The sequence below is a fragment of the Trachypithecus francoisi genome, unplaced genomic scaffold (assembly GCF_009764315.1).
Source record: "Trachypithecus francoisi isolate TF-2019V2 unplaced genomic scaffold, Tfra_2.0 Lachesis_group14, whole genome shotgun sequence".
Taxonomy (NCBI): Eukaryota; Metazoa; Chordata; class Mammalia; order Primates; family Cercopithecidae; genus Trachypithecus; species Trachypithecus francoisi.
The window spans coordinates 24,714,735-24,734,754 of NW_022681459.1; the positions used below are offsets into that span (position 1 = coordinate 24,714,735).

General features: G+C 45.0%; 1 long non-coding RNA gene across 2 annotated transcripts; it reads left to right on the forward strand.

Annotated features, from left to right (window-relative positions):
* Nucleotides 1-463: 463 nt before the first annotated feature.
* Nucleotides 464-17,605, forward strand: LOC117095769. Of its 2 annotated transcripts, XR_004442165.1 has the most exons (5): nucleotides 464-1,360; nucleotides 5,415-5,627; nucleotides 5,734-5,821; nucleotides 6,581-6,663; nucleotides 17,487-17,605. It is a non-coding gene; the product is annotated as an uncharacterized LOC117095769 (long non-coding RNA). The 2 variants fall into 2 exon arrangements; XR_004442166.1 differs by lacking the exon at nucleotides 5,734-5,821.
* The last annotated feature ends 2,415 nt before the right edge of the window (nucleotides 17,606-20,020 follow it).

Sequence of the window (20,020 nt, forward strand, 5' to 3'; positions counted from 1 at the left end):
GAGACATGTATCTGGGAGCAGCTGGCGCGTTCCTGGCATGCGCAGCTCCCATCCGATTTCCCCAGATTTCCTGCTGGAACGTTTTCTCGGGCCTCAAGTTTTCCTGAGAGGACTACGTGGAGAGTGGAGACAAAGATGCTTAAAAGCCGGGAAATCGCAGGCTCGGAAGCCCCCACGCACGCCTCTGAACGCAGCCCCCTCTCGGGGTCGCGGCGGGACTAAGCCGGCCGCGAGCAGCCGGCTTAGGCGGCTCCCGCAAGAGGACCCAGCCGCTAGGGTTCCAGGGGTCCGCAGACGCTTCCGAAGGGCCCAAGGCTAGAGAGCCCGGCGGGCTCGACAGCCACGTGACCGTCCGCGTCCTCAGCGCCCTCATGACCGTGCGTCCGCCGCGTCGATTGACTGGGAGCTCCCTGGCCACGCCCTAGGCGCCGGGCCCCGGGCTCGGGGGCGGGCGGGGGGGCGGAGGGGGGCGGTGCTGCTGCGGTCGCCAAGGCGTCCTCCGAGCGCGCAGGCGTGGTCCCAGGGTGGCTTTTCCGGTATTTGCTACCATCTCTCGGGATGGGTGGTCACCTTTGCTTGCTGAGCTTCGCGCCCTGCGTCCTCTGGTCTCCAGCAACTTGCAGTGCAGCCGTCCCGCATGAGGCCCTCCAGCGAATGCCCTAAAACTCCGGAGTTGCCTCGGAAGAAAGCAGGCTTGCCCTGAGAGTCCACGTCCTTACTGCCCGTGCCGTCGTGGTGCCTTGAGGGCACCCTTCTGGGAAGATCCTTGCAGAGGCCATGTCCCCTCTCCACGACATCTAAGCCCAGTCCCAACTTGCTTTTCACGCCTGTACCCCCGGGGAACGTCTGCTGGACCTCAGGACAGCCCCTCAGCCCCTGCATTCCCGAGGTGAATCTGCAGCGAAGCCTCTGTGGTGACTAACAGTTGCTAGCATTGGTTATCTTCTTCCTGGCAGAAGGTGGCAGGCTGATGCTGGCCTCGTTCCTGTGTGTCTGACAAATCACAAATGTGAATTCAGATCGTCACAGCTGAGTCACGCTCAGGATTTCCATGAGCCCTCCTGGGGTGGCCAGCTGAGCTTCCTTCCCCACAGCCCCCTCCAGCTCTGCAGCACCAGGCACCAGTGTGACTCATGGGGACCTGTGGAAGCCGGGGCTGCTCAGTGGGGCTGAGTCTAGGAGGGGGAGAGGGAGCCCAGCAACAATTACAGCGCAAACGCCGCAGCTGCCACCACCGAGTGCCTCCAGTTGGGTACGGGTTTGTGAAATTCATTACCCTATGAGATGAGTTTTATCTCTGTTTCACTCAAGAGGATTCTGAAGCTCAGGAGGTTGTGGATGACTCCGGGAAGCACAGCTGGTAGGTGGCAGAGTTGAAATTTGAATCCACGTCATTCTCACCCAGGAGTTCAGGCTTTTTCCCAGCCCAGCCTTTCCACTCGACTTCAGTTAGCACAGTCAGATGCTGGGTGCCAAAGCTATTTACTTTGCTTGTGGGAGTCCAGGAGCTGGCTCCTAATGGCTCCGTTTGAAATGGTCTTTTAGGCAAAGGAGACCAGATAAATGTGGAGGAGATGGAAAGTGTTTTTGCACGAAGACGCTACACAACAGGCTTATTCCAGTGCACTTCCAAACCCAGGCGTGGTGTTCTTCCTTCTTGCGCCTTACTTTTACATCCCCAGTCACTGCTTGGCATCACCTGGTTGTCCCTTGTTCACTTGAAGCTCAGCATTTCCCAGGCTGAATACTTGATTTTCTCTGCCACATCTGTCTGCCTTGAGTGAGTTAGTGTCAGCGGCCATGTGACCATGCGTGTCTGCAGCGTCCTCCCCCCATCCTGATATTCTTGCAGGCAGTCAGGCTTTGAAAACCAGATTGTCTCTTGTTAACTTAAAAATCACACAGTCTATAAATTTGGACGAGGAGACCTTCCTTCCTTCCTTCCCTTTTCTTTTCTTTTTTTCTTTTCTTTTCTTTTTGACAAAGTCTTGCTCTGTCAACCAGGCTGGAGTGCAGTGGCACGATCTCGGCCCACTGCAACCTCTGCCTCCCGGGTTTGAGCGATTCTCGTGCCTCAGCCTCCCAAGTAGCTAGGATTACAGGCACCTGCCACCATGCCTGGCTAATTTTTGTATTTTAGTAGAGACAGGGTTTCACTTTTTTTTTTTCAAATAGAGGCAGTGTTACCGGTGGAGGGTGTCCAGGTTCTTGGCATCTTGTACAAAGAATTGGGCAAAACCCACAAACACAGCGAGGAAAGAACGAAGCAACAAAAGCAGAGATTTATTGAAAACGAAAGTACACTCCACAAGATGGGATCAGACCTGAGCATAGGGACTCAAGAGCCTCGTTACAGAATTTTCTGCAGTTTAAATACCCTCTAGAGGTTTCCCATTGGCCACTTGCTCTACACCGCATGCAGATGAAGTAGTGGCCTGCAATCTGTCTGATTGCAGAGGCTGAAGTGAAGTTGCAAAGGTTACACCCTATGCAAATGTCTGATTGGTTGTGGAAAGCAACCAATCAGAGGCTAAAGTGAAGTTACAAACTTACACTTCTGTGCAAACAAAGACTTAGCCTGCAGTCTGACTGGATGTAGAAAATGGGAAGGCATGGAGGGTTTGCCTCTGGTCCTTTTGTTACTTAGCTGTGAAAAGTTGGGGTTTTCCTTTTGATTTAGTTCTGGAAGTCAACATGAATTGGCCTTAGGTTTCCTGCTTCTCAACCCCATTCTCCTGCCTCAACAGGGTCTTACTATGTTGGCTAGGTTGGTCTTGAACTCTTGGCCTCAAGCAGTCCTCCTGTCTTGGCCTCCCAAAGTGCTAGGATTATAGGCATGAGCCCCCACGCCTGCCAAGGAGACTTTATTTCTTATAAGGGGTTACGGCCTGCAGGGTGGCCATCCTGTAGGCTGGGAAGAGCCTCCATCAAAGACCAGAGACAGGCTCTCTGGGGGAAAAAGGGGTAAGTCAGGAATTTAAGTTGAACATGTTGACCAAATGTACATATTCAACAGGTTATCAGAGGAGATGTGAGTATTCATGAAGGGGGTCCTGACATGCATATTGAACAAACATGCATGTAACATACAACCCATGTTCACTTGGAGTGGAAAATGACATTTGAATGTATTACAATTAGACCTTATAGGTCAAAAGTTCTTTTTAGGACACAGAAGCACTCAAGTGTGCAGCCTCTGTAAACTGGCTAGGACTAGGTCATGATTGGATTGGTGGTGTCTCATCTAGAGAAAGTTACTGACATCAGTATCTTGTACAATCAAAGCTGTAGTTATGGCTGGGCCCTCTGTCTTATCTGCATGAGCTGCAAATTGTTTTAATGTTGCTTATCCTGAGACCAGTGCTTATTTAGATGATAGAGAAAAAGAAAAACCCTGTGGCTGCTAGAACAGCATTTATTCTTTAAGCATAGGGGTGAGTGACTCAACCCTTGCTTGGTATAAGGAACATGGCTGTGATTTGATCAAGGATAGGCTGAGGTGGGATGTTTACATCCTGCGTGACTCAGCGAGTTTAGAGCGCAGGTGTATGACTCCACTTGTTATCACATCCATGGAGCCATCACATGGGAAGGCCATCCCTTGGCATTAAGCCACTATTGTCTCTGAAAGGTATAATTGCCCTGCCGACACTACAGGCGCTGGCACCCAGAGAAAGTCACAGCTGTCCATCTTTGCAGATGGACAGAGGGGAGCCAGGACACAGCTTGGCTCACTGGTGCCCAGAGAGAGACAGAGTTAAGCCGCCAACCTTGAAGGCAAGGGAGAGCTGGCTGCGCAGCTGTGTGTGTGGGAGCCACCAGACTAAGCAGACGAGACAGGGCGGACAGCGTGAGAAAGCTGTTGATGAAAGCTGCTGCTGAATAAAACCATATTCACCTGCCTACGGCCCCATGACTGTTCTTTCTGCTCATCTACCCGCTCCCTTTGAACCTCAGCATGGGCTGGAACCTGACCCCGAGCGTGACATTTGGCGTAGTCGTGAACCTGACACCTGGCGTGGCCATAGGTCTTATTTATAGTTTGATATCTTATTGTCACAGAATCTGTTGTCAGTTTTATGACCTCTATTTTAGCATTAATGCTCATCAGCTGTGTCTAAACCACAACATGGAAGGCGTTAACGAGGCATGTCTGACCGCCCATCTTGTCATGGCTGGGAACTCAATTTTTAAGGGTTTTCAGGGGTCCCTTTGGCTGAGAGAGGGCTCGTTTAATTTGTGGGGGGCACTTAGGATTTTATTTTTAGTTTACACTCTGAAGCTCCTGTTCACATCCAATTGTATAAAAGCAGGCTTTTCATGTATTTCGTCCAGTAATTTTTTTAAATTTTATATTTTTGCAGTGGAAGGGCTCCTCTGGTTCTCCATCAAGGCCAGAAGCATAATTTGATGACAGCATTTTTTTTTTTTGAGACAGAGTCTTGCTCTGTCACCCAGGCTGGAGGGCAGTGGCATGATCTCGGCTCATGGCAACCTCCACCTCCCAGGTTCAAGTGATTCTCCTGCCTCAGCCTCTCGAGTAGCTGGGATTACAGGTGCACGCTGCCACTCCCAGCTAATTTTTTGTATTTTAGTAGAGATGGAGTTTCACCATGTCCCCCAGGCTGGTCTTGAACTCCTGAGCTCAAGCAGTCCACCCACTTCGGCTTCCCAAAGTGCTAGGATTACAGGTGTGAGCCACCGTGCTCAACCGATGACAGCATATTTTCGATCATTTTCTTTTCTGCTGTTCAGACACTGCTAATGGCTTGTAGTTTCCTGTGATAGTAATGAGATGGGCTAGTTTGTGTTTTGTTCTCTTTTTTCTATCTCCTCCTCATGCCCATTCTGAGCAGATAGCTGTACTCTTCACATGTCCTTGCTTTAAGAAACTGATTGAAGACCACCCTTCTTCCAGCCTTGTGTGAGTCTAAACTTGTTGAAGAGACTTTGCCACAAGTTTAGTGATGGGGGAGGGGGAGAAGGAGTGCTTTTGAGGCCTGGGAAGGAGAAGAAGATATTTTAGAACCGACTCTCACACCTCCTGCCTCCCAGCAGGGCCTTGAGGGTGTGGTGAGACAGCAGGACCACACAGCCTTGGGATCAAAGCTGTGCCCAATGGGATACAGGTCTCCATAAAGGTTTGCCGAACAAGCAAGTTAGTGCTTACAATTTCCCATGACTGTCACTCAGCTTACCTGTGCCTAAATTACTTGCCCATCGCCTAAGAGAGAAACCCCATAAATGTCCTTTGATCCATTTATGCCCCAAGACTGTTGTCATTGTCATTGTCGTTATTGTCATGTTCTCAAATATTTTTGCCTGAAGAGTTTTCCTGTCTGAGGACTTTTCACACGTAGAGGAATTGCTTCTCATTCTTCCTGTTGACGTTACTCTCAAATCTTTTCTGACAGAGTTGCAAACACACTGACAGCTCCCGAATGATCTGATACAGGATCCTTAATAGGCGTGGAAGTGTTCGCCAGACAGAGAGGTCCTGCCCTTGCCGATCTGAGCTGGTTCTGTGTTAGAGACTCCGTGGGCGTCCGTTTGACAGGATCTGCCAGGAGTGGCAGAATGACTTTCCTGATCTGGAAGAGCAAATCTCAGATATTGCACATTTGCAGGTATTTTAAAACAGTTTCTGTAAGATGCCAACATTACTTTTCCAGTATTTTGAAGTTCTCTAATGTTTACTGAGAAGAGCTCAGTTGTGTTTATACTGAATTTCAGGTGGATTTCTTGACTGCGCCTCTCACTTCATCACCAGCTTTGCTCCGAGCCCCTAACTGTACTCCCCCTGAGGGTCCCACGGATTCAGGTGACTGGTACCCTGCAGGTTTCATTTGTGAGGACCCATTCTTCTTCCTGGGACTTTGGCTTGTGTCTTTCTTCTGCCAAAACAAAATTGCCATTTCCTCTAAGATTCTGTTCAAAACTCTCTCTTCTCAGGAACGTTTCCTGAAAACCCGACTCCCTATGCTGATTTTTCCTTATGAGCCTTCCCTGTGCCCTTGGTAAAATGAAGTTTGACAAACACAATGCTATGACAATGAACATTTGCATTCATATAACTTTTCTCTTCTCTTGAATTATTTGCTTAATCTCCCGGGAGTGAATTTTCTGGATGAAAGCATTTAGACTTTTTTTTTTTTTTTTTTCTTTTTGAGATAAGGTATTGTTCTGTCACCCAGGCCGGAGTGCAGTGGCACGATCACAACTCACTACAGCCTTGACCTCCGGCCTCAAGCAGTCCTCCCGCCTCAGCCTCCCAAGTAGCTGGGACTACAGGCACACACCACCACACCCAGCTTATTATTGTATTTTTTGTAGAGACAGGGTTTCCCCATATTGCCCAGGCTGGTCTTGAACTTCTGGGCTCAAATCATCTGCCTGATGCAGCCTCCCAAAGTGCTGGGATTACAGGCATGAGCCACTCTGCCTGGTTGCATTTAGACATTTTTATGGCTGATTGAATTCACTCATTCAAAAAGTATTTGTTGAGCATCTATAGGATGCCAAGACTTTGCTGGTAGCTAGGGTGTGACAGTGACTCACAGTGACCTCTTATCCTTCCTAGAACCTACCCCTAGGAGTGGGAGGAGACCACAACCAAAGAATCAAATGGAGACACAGAATATCAGATGAACAGCAGCTACACAGGTAAACAAAGCAGTGCAGCAGGATTGGAGGTGCTTGTGGTGAGAGGAGGCAGGGAGTTGCTTTTTACATGGGGAGATCAGGGAAGGCCCCAGTGGGTAGGTGATATTTGAAGAGAGAGAGACCTGGGAGAGGAAACAGAGTGAGCCCTGTTGATATATAAGGGTAGAATGACTCTGGCAGATGGCTGGTGCAAAGGTCTTGTGGCAGAAAACACCTTTTTGGACTTCCATTGTGAATATCTTGGGACACTCAATGGTGTCCCACAGATCTCTGAAACTTTGTTTGTTTGTTTATTTATTTAGAGACAAGGTCTTGCTCTGTTGCCCAGGCTGGAGTGCAGTGGTGCAATCACGGTTCACTGCAGCCTCAAACTCTTGGGATCAAGTGATCTTCCAACCTCAGCCTCCTGAGTAACTGGGACCACAGTCACACACCACCATGCTCAGCTAATTTCTTATTTTTTGTAGAGATGAGGTCTTGCTTTGTTGTCTAGGCTAGTCTCAAACTCTTGGGGTCAAGCAATCCTCCCTCCTCGGTCTTCTAAAATGCTGGGATTAAAGGAATGAGCCACTGGCCAATACATCATTTTAAAAAATCCTTTTTTTCCCATTCTGTTATGGACTGAATGTTTGTGACCCAACCCCCAAATTCATGTGTTGAAACCCCAATCCCTAATGTGGTGGCATTTGGAGGCAGGGTCATTGGGAGGTAATTGGGTTTGAATGAAGTCTCGAGGTGGAGCCCAAGAAGGGACTGGTGCTCTTATAAGGAGATGAAGGGACCAGAGCGCTGTCTGCCGTGTGAGGATATGGCAAGGAAGCAGCTATCTGCAAACTTGGGACCGAAGCTAAGAAAGGACCATGCTGCCACCCTGACCTCAGACTTTGAGCCTCCAGAACAGTGAGAAATACAGAGTTATTGTTGAAGCCACCCTGTCTGTGGCATTCTGTTATAGCAGCTGGAACTGACTAAGGCAGCTTCCCTTCTTCAACCTGGATAATCTCAGTGGACCTACCTTCAAATCTGCTGTTGAGCCACTGGTGATTTTTTCATTATGGTTACTGTACTTTTCAGCTCCAGAATTTATAGATATATATTTTGATAATTTCTTAATTTCTGTCTCTTTATTCATGTTCTGTATTTGGTGAGACATGGGTCTCGTACTTTATTTCTTTAGATTGGGCTTTCTTTAATTCTTTGAACGTACAGTTGTCCTTTGGTGTCTGTGGGGGATTGGTTCCAGGACCCCTGGGGATACCAAAATCTGTAGATGCTCTAAGTCCGATAGTTGACCCTCTGTATCTGTGGATTCAACCGATCCTGGATTGAAAATTGCAATGCGGGCATGTGGATAGGAGGGCTGACCATACAGTATTTGTAATCACTGACTTGACGTCTTTATATAGTCAGTTCAACATGTGGGCCTCCTCAGGGACAGTTTCTATCTGTCTTTTCCGCCCCATGTATGGGCCGTATTTCATGAATCTTTTTATGTCTCCTTGTTTTTGCGGTTGAAGACTGGACATATGAAATAACATAATGTGGTTACTCTGGAAATCACATCTCCCCAGGCTTTGTTGTTTCTGCTGTTTATTAAATAACTTCCCTGGATAAAGGGTGTAAAGTCTATGTTCTTTGTCACAGATGACTACCGGGAGTTTCTGGGAACTTCCAGACAGGTTAGACAATGATGATCTCTGAGAGTAGGACTTTCAGGGAGTTTCACTCCCTGGCTTCCCTGTCCAGCCAGCGGCTGCCAGCTTTCTGCATTTACAGCTACTGTGGAGCTGGGAAGAAGGAGATGGCAACAGGGCAAGGTAAAATGCTGCGCAGCTCACAGTTCTCTCTGAGATTCAGTCATTTTTCTTGAATAAATCTCCGGGAATTGTTGCAAGCCTGTAGTTAATTTCCAGAGTTCTGAAAAGTTTATTTCGACAATTTTCCATCATTTTCAGCCAGAACCAATTTCACCATTCACTTGAAACTTGCATTTATTTTGCTTCCATCCAGATTTGCAAAACTCCTTGCTCACTGTTCACTAGACCCCGTCTTAATTCACCTCACCTGCACGCTTTCAGACGCCTCTTGGTCTTTGCCCTTCTGTGGTAACTACTGCATTTCTAGAACACTGGACTTAATTCCCAAGGCCTTCTTCACATCCAGGCATTCTACTAAGAAAGAGGTCCCCATGGCCCTGAGTCCCCCTTGCTTCACCTTTGTCATATCGTGCATTTCTGGCCCTGCCTCCTTTTTAGCTCAGCCCTGCAAAGAACCTTAGAGAACATTTGAAACAGTGGTGTTCAAACTTGAGCAAGCTTCAGATTTCTCTGGAGGACGTGTTACAGATGGCTGGGTCCCATCCCCAGGCACTCGAAGTGCCTGATTTAGCTGCCTGTGATGAGGCCTGGGAATCTGCATTTTTTTTTTTTTTTTTTCTGAGACGGAGTCTCGCTCTGCCGCCCAGGCTGGAGTGCAGTGGCCGGATCTCAGCTCACTGCAAGCTCCGCCTCCCGGGTTTACGCCATTCTCCTGCCTCAGCCTCCTGAGTAGCTGGGACTACAGGCGCCCGCCTCGTCGCCCGGCTAGTTTTTTGTATTTTTTAGTAGAGACGGGGTTTCACCGTATTAGCTAGGATGGTCTCCTGACCTCATGATCTGCCCGTCTCGGCCTCCCAAAGTGCTGGGATTACAGGCTTGAGCCACGGTGCCCGGCCGGAATCTGCATTTCTAACAAGTTCCCGGATGCTGCTGGCTCAAGGACCCCACTTGGAGAACCAGAGCACTAACGGTCCTCGGTGGCCCGGCAGGAACCCTGTAGATGCCTAAGGCAGATCAGTGCTCAGTGGCTAGTGGCTAGGGGTGCAGACTAGAGCTGGCCTGCCTGGGCTCAAATTCTGACCTGGGGCTAGTGACTGAAACTCTCCACTCAGTGTCCCCATCTGCAGTAGGGATAGTGACGAGGTTCTGGGGGTGAAGAGTAAGAGAGTGTCTGGAAAGCACTGAGAGCAGGCTCATTATTTGGGCCGCATCGCATCGATGCGGCCTGTTGTCGTTCTTGTTCATTGTTTGGGCCGCATCAGTGCGGCCTGTTGTCGTTCTTGCTCATTAGGCTGCATCGGTGCGGCCTGTTGTTCTTGTTTTGCTCACAGGGAAAGAGAAATTTAGGGGGTGAAAATTAGGCCCAAGCTGGCCAGAAGCCCATCGGAGCCTCGAATCCTTGTGTTCTCACTCTGGTGGCGTTACCTTTCCACTCTCCAGGCACTTCCTTTTAGTCTTTTGGTCACGTAGCTGCTTTCATCAGCCCCTGAGGAAATGTGGGATCCATCTGGAAGAACACAGAAGATGTCTGCAGACGCCAGGCTTCACCCAGCGCATTCACCGGGAAGAAAGAACACAGGGTGGGAGTTCGCCACCAGCTCTTGCATTGCCTGCATTTCTCAGGGCCTTTGTTTCCTTGTGTGGGGCTAACAGTAATGCCTATCTCTGAGGTCTGTGGAAGGGTTACATTTGACGAAATATGATCAAGTCCCTAGCAAAGCCTAAGGCACAGAGTCCGCCATTTGTAGAGCCTCGTTGTCACCATGGCTGATACAGCATCCTCTGGTCTTCTAGGATTAGGCTAGATTTCCTTGTCTCTGCAAGAAGTCTTCTGGTGCATGGGCCTAGCTGTCAAAACAGATGGTTTTGCTGTTTTCTTTATTCATGCAAATTATTAAAAATAAATGATTCCAGGAGTGACCACATGGCAGTGTGGCAGCTCTACCGTTCTGCCAGGGTCTGGGTGTCCCCAGCTGTCCCTGCCTCATGACATCTCCTCCCCTCCGCCCCCCCACCATTACCCTTTGATACCCGTCACATTTTCTCACATTTACCATAGCACAACTCACATTTTCTCTGTTATTTTACACTATTCCTGTTAGTTTTAATCCTGTGGTCCTATATTTAAATTTTTTTCGGATTATTGGACACCATATTGCCCAAAGCCCTGCCCTCTGGCTTTCATGAGTAACAGTGAAACCAGAGAGAAAAACTTGAGAAAATTGAAAAAATTCTTCCCTTCAAACCACACTTTTAGGAAAAAAGACAAAGCATACAAACAAAAAAAGCTAATAAAAATTAAGAGACATTGTTAGTCTATTTGAAGACCTTTGAGGGCCTGTCTACACACCACCTCCACCTGACTGTCACCAGGAACTGTGACTGATGCCATTGAAACAGGTCCAGGACTTTGCATGCAGGTGTATTTAGGTTCATGAGGTCCAAAACGTATGACTCCTCTGGGGGTCCACTTTAATTTAATAATATGAAATTATGAATATGGAGTTAGTTATAAAAGTGATTATTTATTTAGAAGAGAAACCAATCACCATCAATTATAAATTTAATAACACACACGTAAAAGGATCCAGAAAAGTAACCTAGTATTTTATTCATATTAACTAACTATGTATTTTTTTGAGGGGGGGGGCACCTATTCTTTGCTCTCCTCTTCATTTGACAAAATTTTTAAAATTTTCTAAAAAAGAGAATGGATTGGTAATCTGGTCTTTCCTCTGGCATCTGGGATCAACATTTATTTATTATTGACAGGTGAGACATTATTTATTTATTTATTTTAGCCTCATAGCTCATTATTAGTAATGATGTCATGCAAAGTTTTAGAATTGTTGTTAAAATTGGGAAGACCTCTGTCAAGTTTCTTTCACACATGGGCTTTAAGCGTTCAAGGCATTTCAGGTTGTCTTGACTATGCTTAAGTAGTCTTTGAACCGACATTTCCTCATTATCCAGATGGTCATGAATGCCCATATTATGAGTTTTCCATAATCAGTGTCAGTATTCAGTGCCACAAAAGCAAGAAATTGGAATCTTATTTCAATGTGTTCCTATGATTCACTTTTTTTTTTTTTTTCAGACAGGGTCTTGTGCTGTTGCCCAGGCTGGAGTAGAGTGGTGTGAACGTGGCTCACTGTGGCTTCAGCTAGCCAGGGTCAAACAGTCCTTCCACCTCAGCCTCCCATGTAGCTGGGACTACAGGTGAGTACCACCATACCCAGCTGCTTTTTTGATTTTTTGTAGAGACAGGGGTCTCACTATGTTGGCCAGGCTGGTCTCAAACTCCTGGGCTCAGCAATCCTCTTGCCTTAGCCTCCTAAAGTGCTGGAATTACAGGAGTGAGCCACTGTGCCTAGCCCACTTCTTATTATTAATTGGATATCAAATCATTCAAGAAACTATTTATTATTTCTATTAGAAATTTATCTTCCTGTTAATGATTTACTGATTTTGGTGTAAACTTTTTTGTTATTAAAGTTCCTTTTTCAACATAGAAATAATTTCTGTTGTTTAATTATTCATCATTATAGCTTTTAAAATACTCTATTATTTTCTTTTAGCCTTTTTGACAAATTTTAAACTTTCAAAAAAGGTACTTTTTATGCATGTCTACATAAAGAGTTTGTAATTTCTCCCTTGTTTTATTGAAACATTCCAAAACATCTTTTCAAATCACAGTTAAATTAACATATTCAAGCTTCATCAACATTTCTAGTACTTTTTTTGGCATTCCTGTTGTGTTTGGGTTTCTCTCTCACTCTGTCATGCAGGCTGGAGTGCAGTGGTGCAATCATAATTTACTGTAGCTTTGAACTCCTGGGCTCAAGTGATTGCCTTTCCTCAGCCTCCTGAGTAGGTGAGACCACAGGCATGTGCCACTCTACCTGGCTATTTATTTATTTATTTACTTATTTTGTAGAGAGAGGCTCTTGCTATGTTGCCCAGGCTGGTCTTGAACGCTTGGCTTCAAGTGGTCTTCCTACCTTGGCCCCCCAAAATGTTGAGAGTACAGACATGCATCATCACACCTGGCCCTCTCTTGAATCTGTAAAAACATATACTAGAATCCTCATAATACTATTATAACCATGTTTCAAAGGTTGGAGAGGTTTATAAGGACATCTCTATAATTAGACCCATCAAAGAAAAATCCAGTTGATATGTGTGCTTAAAATACTCCATCAATTAACCTGAACTGCCCCCCGTTCACCTCCCCACATATAACTATTGCAGAATATCAGGGTAGTTAAAACTTTTGGTCTTGTGTAGGCAGATTTTTTTCCCATGAGTTAAAGAAATGAGATGCTCAATGCCCATATATTGTGATATTTGTGTCGCCAAGCTGGGTGAATTGGAAGAGTGTGTAGGAGGAGTATTCCTAGAGGTCATTTCTACACTAGACTAGCTAGTGATAAGTTTATGTGGAAGTAATTTTTTTTTTTTTTTTTTTGAGGCGGAGTCTCGCTCTGTTGCCCAGGCTGGAGTGCAGTGGCCGGATCTCGGCTCACTGCAAGCTCCGCCTCCCGGGTTCACGCCATTCTCCTGCCTCAGCCTCCCGAGTAGCTGGGACTACAGGCGCCCGCCACCTCGCCCGGCTAGTTTTTTTTTGTATTTTTTTAGTAGAGACGGGGTTTCACCTTGTTCGCCAGGATGGTCTCGATCTCCTGACCTCGTGATCCGCCCGTCTCGGCCTCCCAAAGTGCTGGGATTACAGGCTTGAGCCACCGCGCCCGGCCTATGTGGAAGTAATTTTGAAGCACATATATTTATCCTGTTAAACCCAAACTAAACCCCATCCCTGAGCCCAATCATAAAAATCACTGCAGCCACTCCAGTCCCACCAGTCATGAGGGGAAGTGTGATAGAGGGAAATTGAAGTGGATGGAGACAGTGGTCTAATTCTGGATTCTGTGTATTGCTGTCATTCATCAGTTTTGGAAAAAAAAATTTCAGCTAGCATCACTGCAAATGTTTATTCTGACCTATTTTGTCTCTCTTCTTCTCTGGAACTTCAATTACATGTGTATTAGACCATTTGGTATTACCTTACATTTCTGTCACCCTCTGCTTTTTAAAAAATACTTTTTTTTTCTATGCTTCAATTTAGAGAATTTCTACTGAGAATTTCAAGTTTACCAAAGCTTTATTTTGTTCATTCTGCTATTAAGCCCACCTGCTGAATTCTCTACCTTGGTATTGTATTTTTTAGTTCTACAATTTCCATTTGGTTCTTGTTTGGGGTTTTCATTTCTTTGCTAAAGTTCTTTATATTTTCACCCATTTTGCCCATATTTCCCTCTAAAAATGTCAGCATATATATTAATTAGTTTAAAATCTTTATTTGCTAATGCCAACTGTGGGTCATCTGTGGGCCTATTTCTACTGACTGCTTTTTCTTTTGATTATTGGTCATACTTCCCAGTTTATATGCATGGCTTGTAGTTTTTTTTTTTTTTTTTTTTTTTATGGACTCTTGCTGTCACCAGGCTGGAGTGCAGTGGCACAATCTTGGCTCACTGCAACCTCTGCCTGCCAGGTTCAAATGAGTCTCCTGCCTCAGCCTCCCGAGTAGTTGGGACTACAGGCGTGGTCCACAATGCCCAGTTAATTTTTGTATTTTTAGTAGAGATAGGGTTTCACCATACTGGCCAGGATGGTCTTGATCTCTTGACCTTGTAAATCCGCCTCCCTTGTCCTCCCAAAGTGCTAGGATTACAGGCGTGTGTGCACCACCAGGCCCAGCCAGCTTGTAATTTTTTTTTTTTATTGAATGCTGCAGTTTATTTATAGCATAGCAGTGGAGACTGAAAGAAGTACTTATTTTTTCTAGGAAGTGCTTGCCCTTTTGTGTGTCAGGTATCTTGGATTAGGATCTGAGCTCTTTAATCTAATAATTAGTTGAGCTGAATTAGAGTTGAGGTTGCCACTCTAGTTGATTTAGTTCACCTCTGATTTCAAATAGCTTGAGTGTGAGATCACCCTCTCTCCAGCAAGGCTATGAAATCTAAGCACCATGACACCACAACATTTCTCTCTGCTTTTCTGTGTCATCTCCTGACTTCTTGGATACCATTTATTCAATAAATTTCTATGGGAGAGAGTTGGAAGACAGACAGAGATGTCCAGTGCTGTATTTGGGATTCCTCCAGGTTCAAGTCTAACACCAGCTGTGAAATTTCCGGTTAGTTTCTCCTTATTCCCCCAAATTTCATTTGCCTGTAGCAAACTTGATTTTCTGTCCATTTATGACCCCATGCTTGACAACTTACCACATGACTCGAAGGGACCAGGTTTGCTTAACTGACATGGGCTCATCCTTCTCTGGAATTTAGTTTATTTGGCTTTCTAATCTATAGGTTTTAAATGGTTTTAAAGAAAAAGACAATTTAATAGCTTACCAGTGCTTTATCCTTGCTCTGCTGGAGTGGTCGTCTTTTGTGATCTTTTACATCCTAACCAGAAGTTGAAACTCTTAACATCTTTTTAATTTTGTAAAATCTCCTTTTTTTTTTTCATTTTTCCATTTTCCATTCTTTTAAGGCATTATTTGTTTTGTTTATTGGCTCTGATGTCCCTTCTAATTTAGTTTTTATTTCTGAAAAATTTCCTTTGTACTTCTAATTCTGTTTCGTGTTCTATCATCTTCATCTGTCTTTCAAATCTTAAATTTCTAAATGTTTCTGGTTGTGATTTAAATGATACTTTAATGACTTCTATCATTTTCCTAATTCTTTTTACCTCATTTCAAAGATTAGGTTACATTTGCATCTTCATTGTATGTATACCTGTCTGTTGTATTTTCATTGTAGGGCCAATATTATTGTTGTTATTAATATGTTATTATTCTGCTTTCTCTTATAACTACTACATTAGACTTGGCTATCATCCATTTTATTGCTTTTATAAAGTGAAGCAAGTTTTTCTTTGTTCATAGGATGAGGTATAGGTCAAGATAAGTTTTCAAACTTCATGAGTCTACATTCCCTTTTCTGTTGTTTTTGTAAAATGATTTCAAAAATACTGCCTTGTGTTTTCTGAGATCTGACATTCTGTTCCCATTCCCCATTTTCTTCTGAGTCATTTCTCCTATCTGAACATTTTGTTTGCTAGCTTTGAAGACTTACAGGCTGCTTCACTGTGGTCAGAATAGTATTGTGGTCTCCTTTACCCACCCAGGAACTGAACCTGGTAGAGCCATCTCTCAGCCTGCCACTCTTGGATTGGAGCTCTATGCTTTCAGTGAACACAGGTCAGCAGTGTTGTGTTTTCCTGTCCTCTGGACTGTTGGAATCCCAGTTGACTTCCCCGACTTGCCAGTTGTTTCCCCTTACCCAGATCCTCATACCACGTGGGTCCTGCAGCTGTTGGTGGTTTGTGCCACACACTCTTACTGTGAGATTCTTTGGGATCCCTGGTCATTGATTTTGTTGTAGAAGTACAAAGTGTTTGATTTTGATATGCTAGTTATTCAGTCTGTTTTTATAGGGAAATTTGAGGAGATTAAACTATTATACCCTATAATCTCCCCAGAATCCTTGTGATAATTATGTTCAAAAGACTATAAAAGAAAAAAGGAGTTGACTAATTATCCACCTCTGGTGCCAGTCAACTGAGATATTTCTGGAAAGGATGGTTCTCTCCCAGTTTGGTGGCTAGACAAGGTCATACACACCATCTATTGCTGTTTGCAAATACCCCCAAAACCCTGATTTGGTTCCTTGACACCTTGAATTTTCTCTGTCAGGGGCTGAATTGTGTCCCCCAAAAGTCATCTGTTGAAGTTCTAACCCCCAGTACCTCAGAATGTGACTGGATTGGGAGATAGGGCTTTTAAGGAGGTGACTGAGGTTAAATGAAGTCACAGGGATGGGTTCTAATTTAAACTGACTGGCATCTTTGTAAAGAGAGGAGATTAGGACACAGCCAGGCACAAAAGGAAGGCCCTGTGTAGACGCAGGAGAAGACGCCATCTACAAGCGAAGGAGAGGGGCTTCAGAATGAAACCCCCACTACAGGCACCTTGATCTCGGACTTCCAGCCTCCAGAACTGTGAGAAAATAAATGTCTGGGCTGGGTGCAGTGGCTCATGCCTGTAATCCCAGCACTCTGGGAGGCCGAGGCAGGCAGATCACGAGGTCAAGAGATCAAGACCATCCTGGCTAACATGGTGAAAACCCGTTTCTACTAAAAATATAAAAATTAGCTAGGTGCAGTGGCGCACGCTTGTAGTCCCAGCTACTAGGGAGGCTGAGGCAGGGGAATTGCTTGAACCCGGGATGTGGGGCTTGAAGTGAACTGAGATCGCGCCACTGCACTCCAGCCTGGGTGACAGAGCGAGATTCTGTCTCAAAAACAAAAACAAAAACAAAAAACACTAAACACGTTTTGTGGAAAGAATAAGAAAGAATAAGGTAGAGTGATTTTTATTTTTATTTTTTCTGTTATTTTGGCACAGGCACGACCAAGACCAGGAAATGATTGGTCTTTTATCTGTTTTCTTATCTGTTTCTATTATGGCTGTGCCTGAAAGTGTTTAAATTATACAAAATATTTTCTCGCTCTCTCTCTGCCCCTCTCTCAGAGTTTTACTCCAAAAGTTTTCTGGAGAGGGAGCGTGGTGGAAACCAGACTTTGTTGGCAGAAAGAGATGGTTCAAACCTTTTGTGTGCTGCTCGCTCACTGGACGTTGGGTGAGGCATCTGACATGTTTGAGCCACTGCTTCCTCATCTGTAACTGGGAAATGATGCCACTCCCAAAGGATAGACATAAGCGTTACATGAGATAAAGCTGTAATTTGCTTCCTGGCCCATAACAGACCCCAAATAAATGCTATTTTCCATTTCTTCTCTTCCTTCTCCCAACCCATAGTTAGCCAGAAAAAAACCAATTATGAACAAAGAAAAGTCCAGTTCATTGAATCCCTGTTTACATTTATGTAAATTAGAAGCACGCTACTCACTGCACTCCCAAATCGGTGTCCTCAGCAGGGGTTCAAAGAGATGCTGCTCCCAGACTCAGGAAGTGCACCACTTAGGCTGGTCCATGGACAGTCTTCTGAGCATGGGCCCCTCTCAGACACAGAGGCTGTTTCAAGAATTCTATAGACGGCCGGGCGCGGTGGCTCAAGCCTGTAATCCCAGCACTTTGGGAGGCCGAGACAGGTGGATCACGAGGTCAGGAGATCGAGACCATCCTGGCTAACACGGTGAAACCCCATCTCTACTAAAAATACAAAAAAACTAGCTGGGCGAGGTGGCGGGCGCCTGTAGTCCCAGCTACTCGGGAGGCTGAGGCAGGAGAATGGTGTAAACCCGGGAGGCGGAGCTTGCAGTGAGCTGAGATCTGGCCACTGCACTCTAGCCCGGGCAACAGAGCAAGACTCCGTCTCAAAAAAAAAAAAAAAAGGATTCTATAGACACTGCATTTATTGGGCAACTGGCAAGCTGATGTCCCACCTAGTGGTCAGTGGGAGGTAGCCCATTTCAAGAAGAGATGAGAAGACTGCATAATATCTTCTGCTGGGCAGAGCCTGAAGAACTGTCAGCTCACCCCATTCTCTCCATTTACAGAGGCCTGGGCACGTACAGCACAAGCGTGAGGCATGACAGCCGCAGCATGCAATGTCCCCTGGCAATGAGGGTGGGGCTGGTGAGCATCACTCTCCTGGAGAGAGAAAGAAAGTCATGAGATTAAGAGGCATACCTTTGAATGGTTTCCCTAAAATATACAATATTTCAAATACACAGAAAAGTTTATAACACACAACACATTCCCCACCCAACTCCCTTGAGTGCTAACATTTTGTCACACTTGCTTTCTATTTTGTTAAGAAACAAAACAACACACGTCCCATCAAAGCTCCTGGAATACCCTTCCACGACCCTTTCTCTTCCCTGTCTTTCACCCAGAGGTAACCATCAGCTCCAATTTTGTGTCTACCTTAAAATTACAAAATTCAATTTTGTGGCGTTCAAAAATTACACTAACATCCCACGTGTGAATCCATCTTTTTGCATGTTTTCAAAATTTATTTTATTGATGACATGCTGTATGTATTTTTTCTATTACGAATAATGCAATGAACTTTCTTGTGCCATTTTCCCTATGGAACTTCTGCAAAAGTTTCTCTATTACTTTCTTACATGTGGAACTGCTGGATCAAAGAGCAAATGTTTTCTTTCCAGAGGTGTTGTACCAAATTACCCTTCAAATCTCCAGGGATAAGAAGTCCTCGTGCTCTGTATCTGCACTTATATTGAGATTGTTAGTCTTCTAAATATTTTCCATTTGATGGTTATGTAATGACATTTCATACTGCTTTGATTTGTAGTTTCTTATTTAGTAGCTATATTGAACATCTTTTTATGTTTCTTGGCTTTGTATTTTTTTTCTCTTATGAATGGTCTGTTGATATCTTTTGCTTTTTATTTTTATTTTTGAGACAGGGTCTTGCTCTGTCATTCAGGCTGGAGTGCAATGGTGGGATCACAGCTCACTGTAACCTCCGCCTCCCGGGTTCAAGCAATCCTGCCTCCTCCCATGGGATTGGCATGCACCCCAGTCCCGAGCAGCTGGGACTACAGGTGCATGCCACCATGGCTGGCTAATTTTTTTTTTTTTTTTTGTCGAGACAGGGTTTTGCTATGTTGCCCAGGCTGGTCCTGAACTCCTGAGCTCAAGCGATCCTTCCACTGTGGACCTCCCAAAGTGCTGGGATTACAGGCATGAGCCACCACGCCTGGCCCCTTTTACGTTTTAGTTGGATTTTTTTTTTTTTTCTTGTTGATTCTCAGGGTTTCAGTATGTATTCCTGATAGGAATCCCCATTTTCAGTTATATGCTTTGCAAATATCTTTTCCCATCTGTACCTTACCCTTTTTTTTTTTTAAAGTAAAAAGTTTAAAGTGGAGTTATATACGTTCATAAAAATGCACAAATCATAAATATAGAGCTCCATGAATTGTTACACCCGTGTAACCACCCAGATCAAGAATTGGAATACAACTTGCCCTGCTTCCTGACCATTCTAGCATCTGCCACACTCCCAAGATAAACACCGTGCAGATTTCTGAGTAACTTTGTGTTGTTCTGAACTTTATACAATGAAGTTGCACACCATGTACTCTTTGGTTTCTGTTTTTGTTCACTTGATTGTAAAGTTGCAAGATTCATTTATAACATTGCATGCAGCAGTCATTGTTTATTTCCCATTTCTATTTAGTATTTCAATGTATGCATCTACTACTTTCATATGAATCCATTTGATTGTTAAAAATGTTTGGGTAGGATGGACTCGGTGGCTTATGCCTGTAATCCCAGCACTTTGGGAGACAAAGGCGGGCAGATCACTTGAGGTCAGATGTTCGAGACCAGCCTGGCCAATATGGTGAAAGCCCATCTCTACTGAAAATACAAAAATTAGCCGGGCGTGGTGGCACATGCCTGTAATCCCAGCACTTTGGGAGGCTGAGGCAGGAGAATCTCTTGAACCCGGGAATTGGAGGTTGCGGTGAGCCGAAAT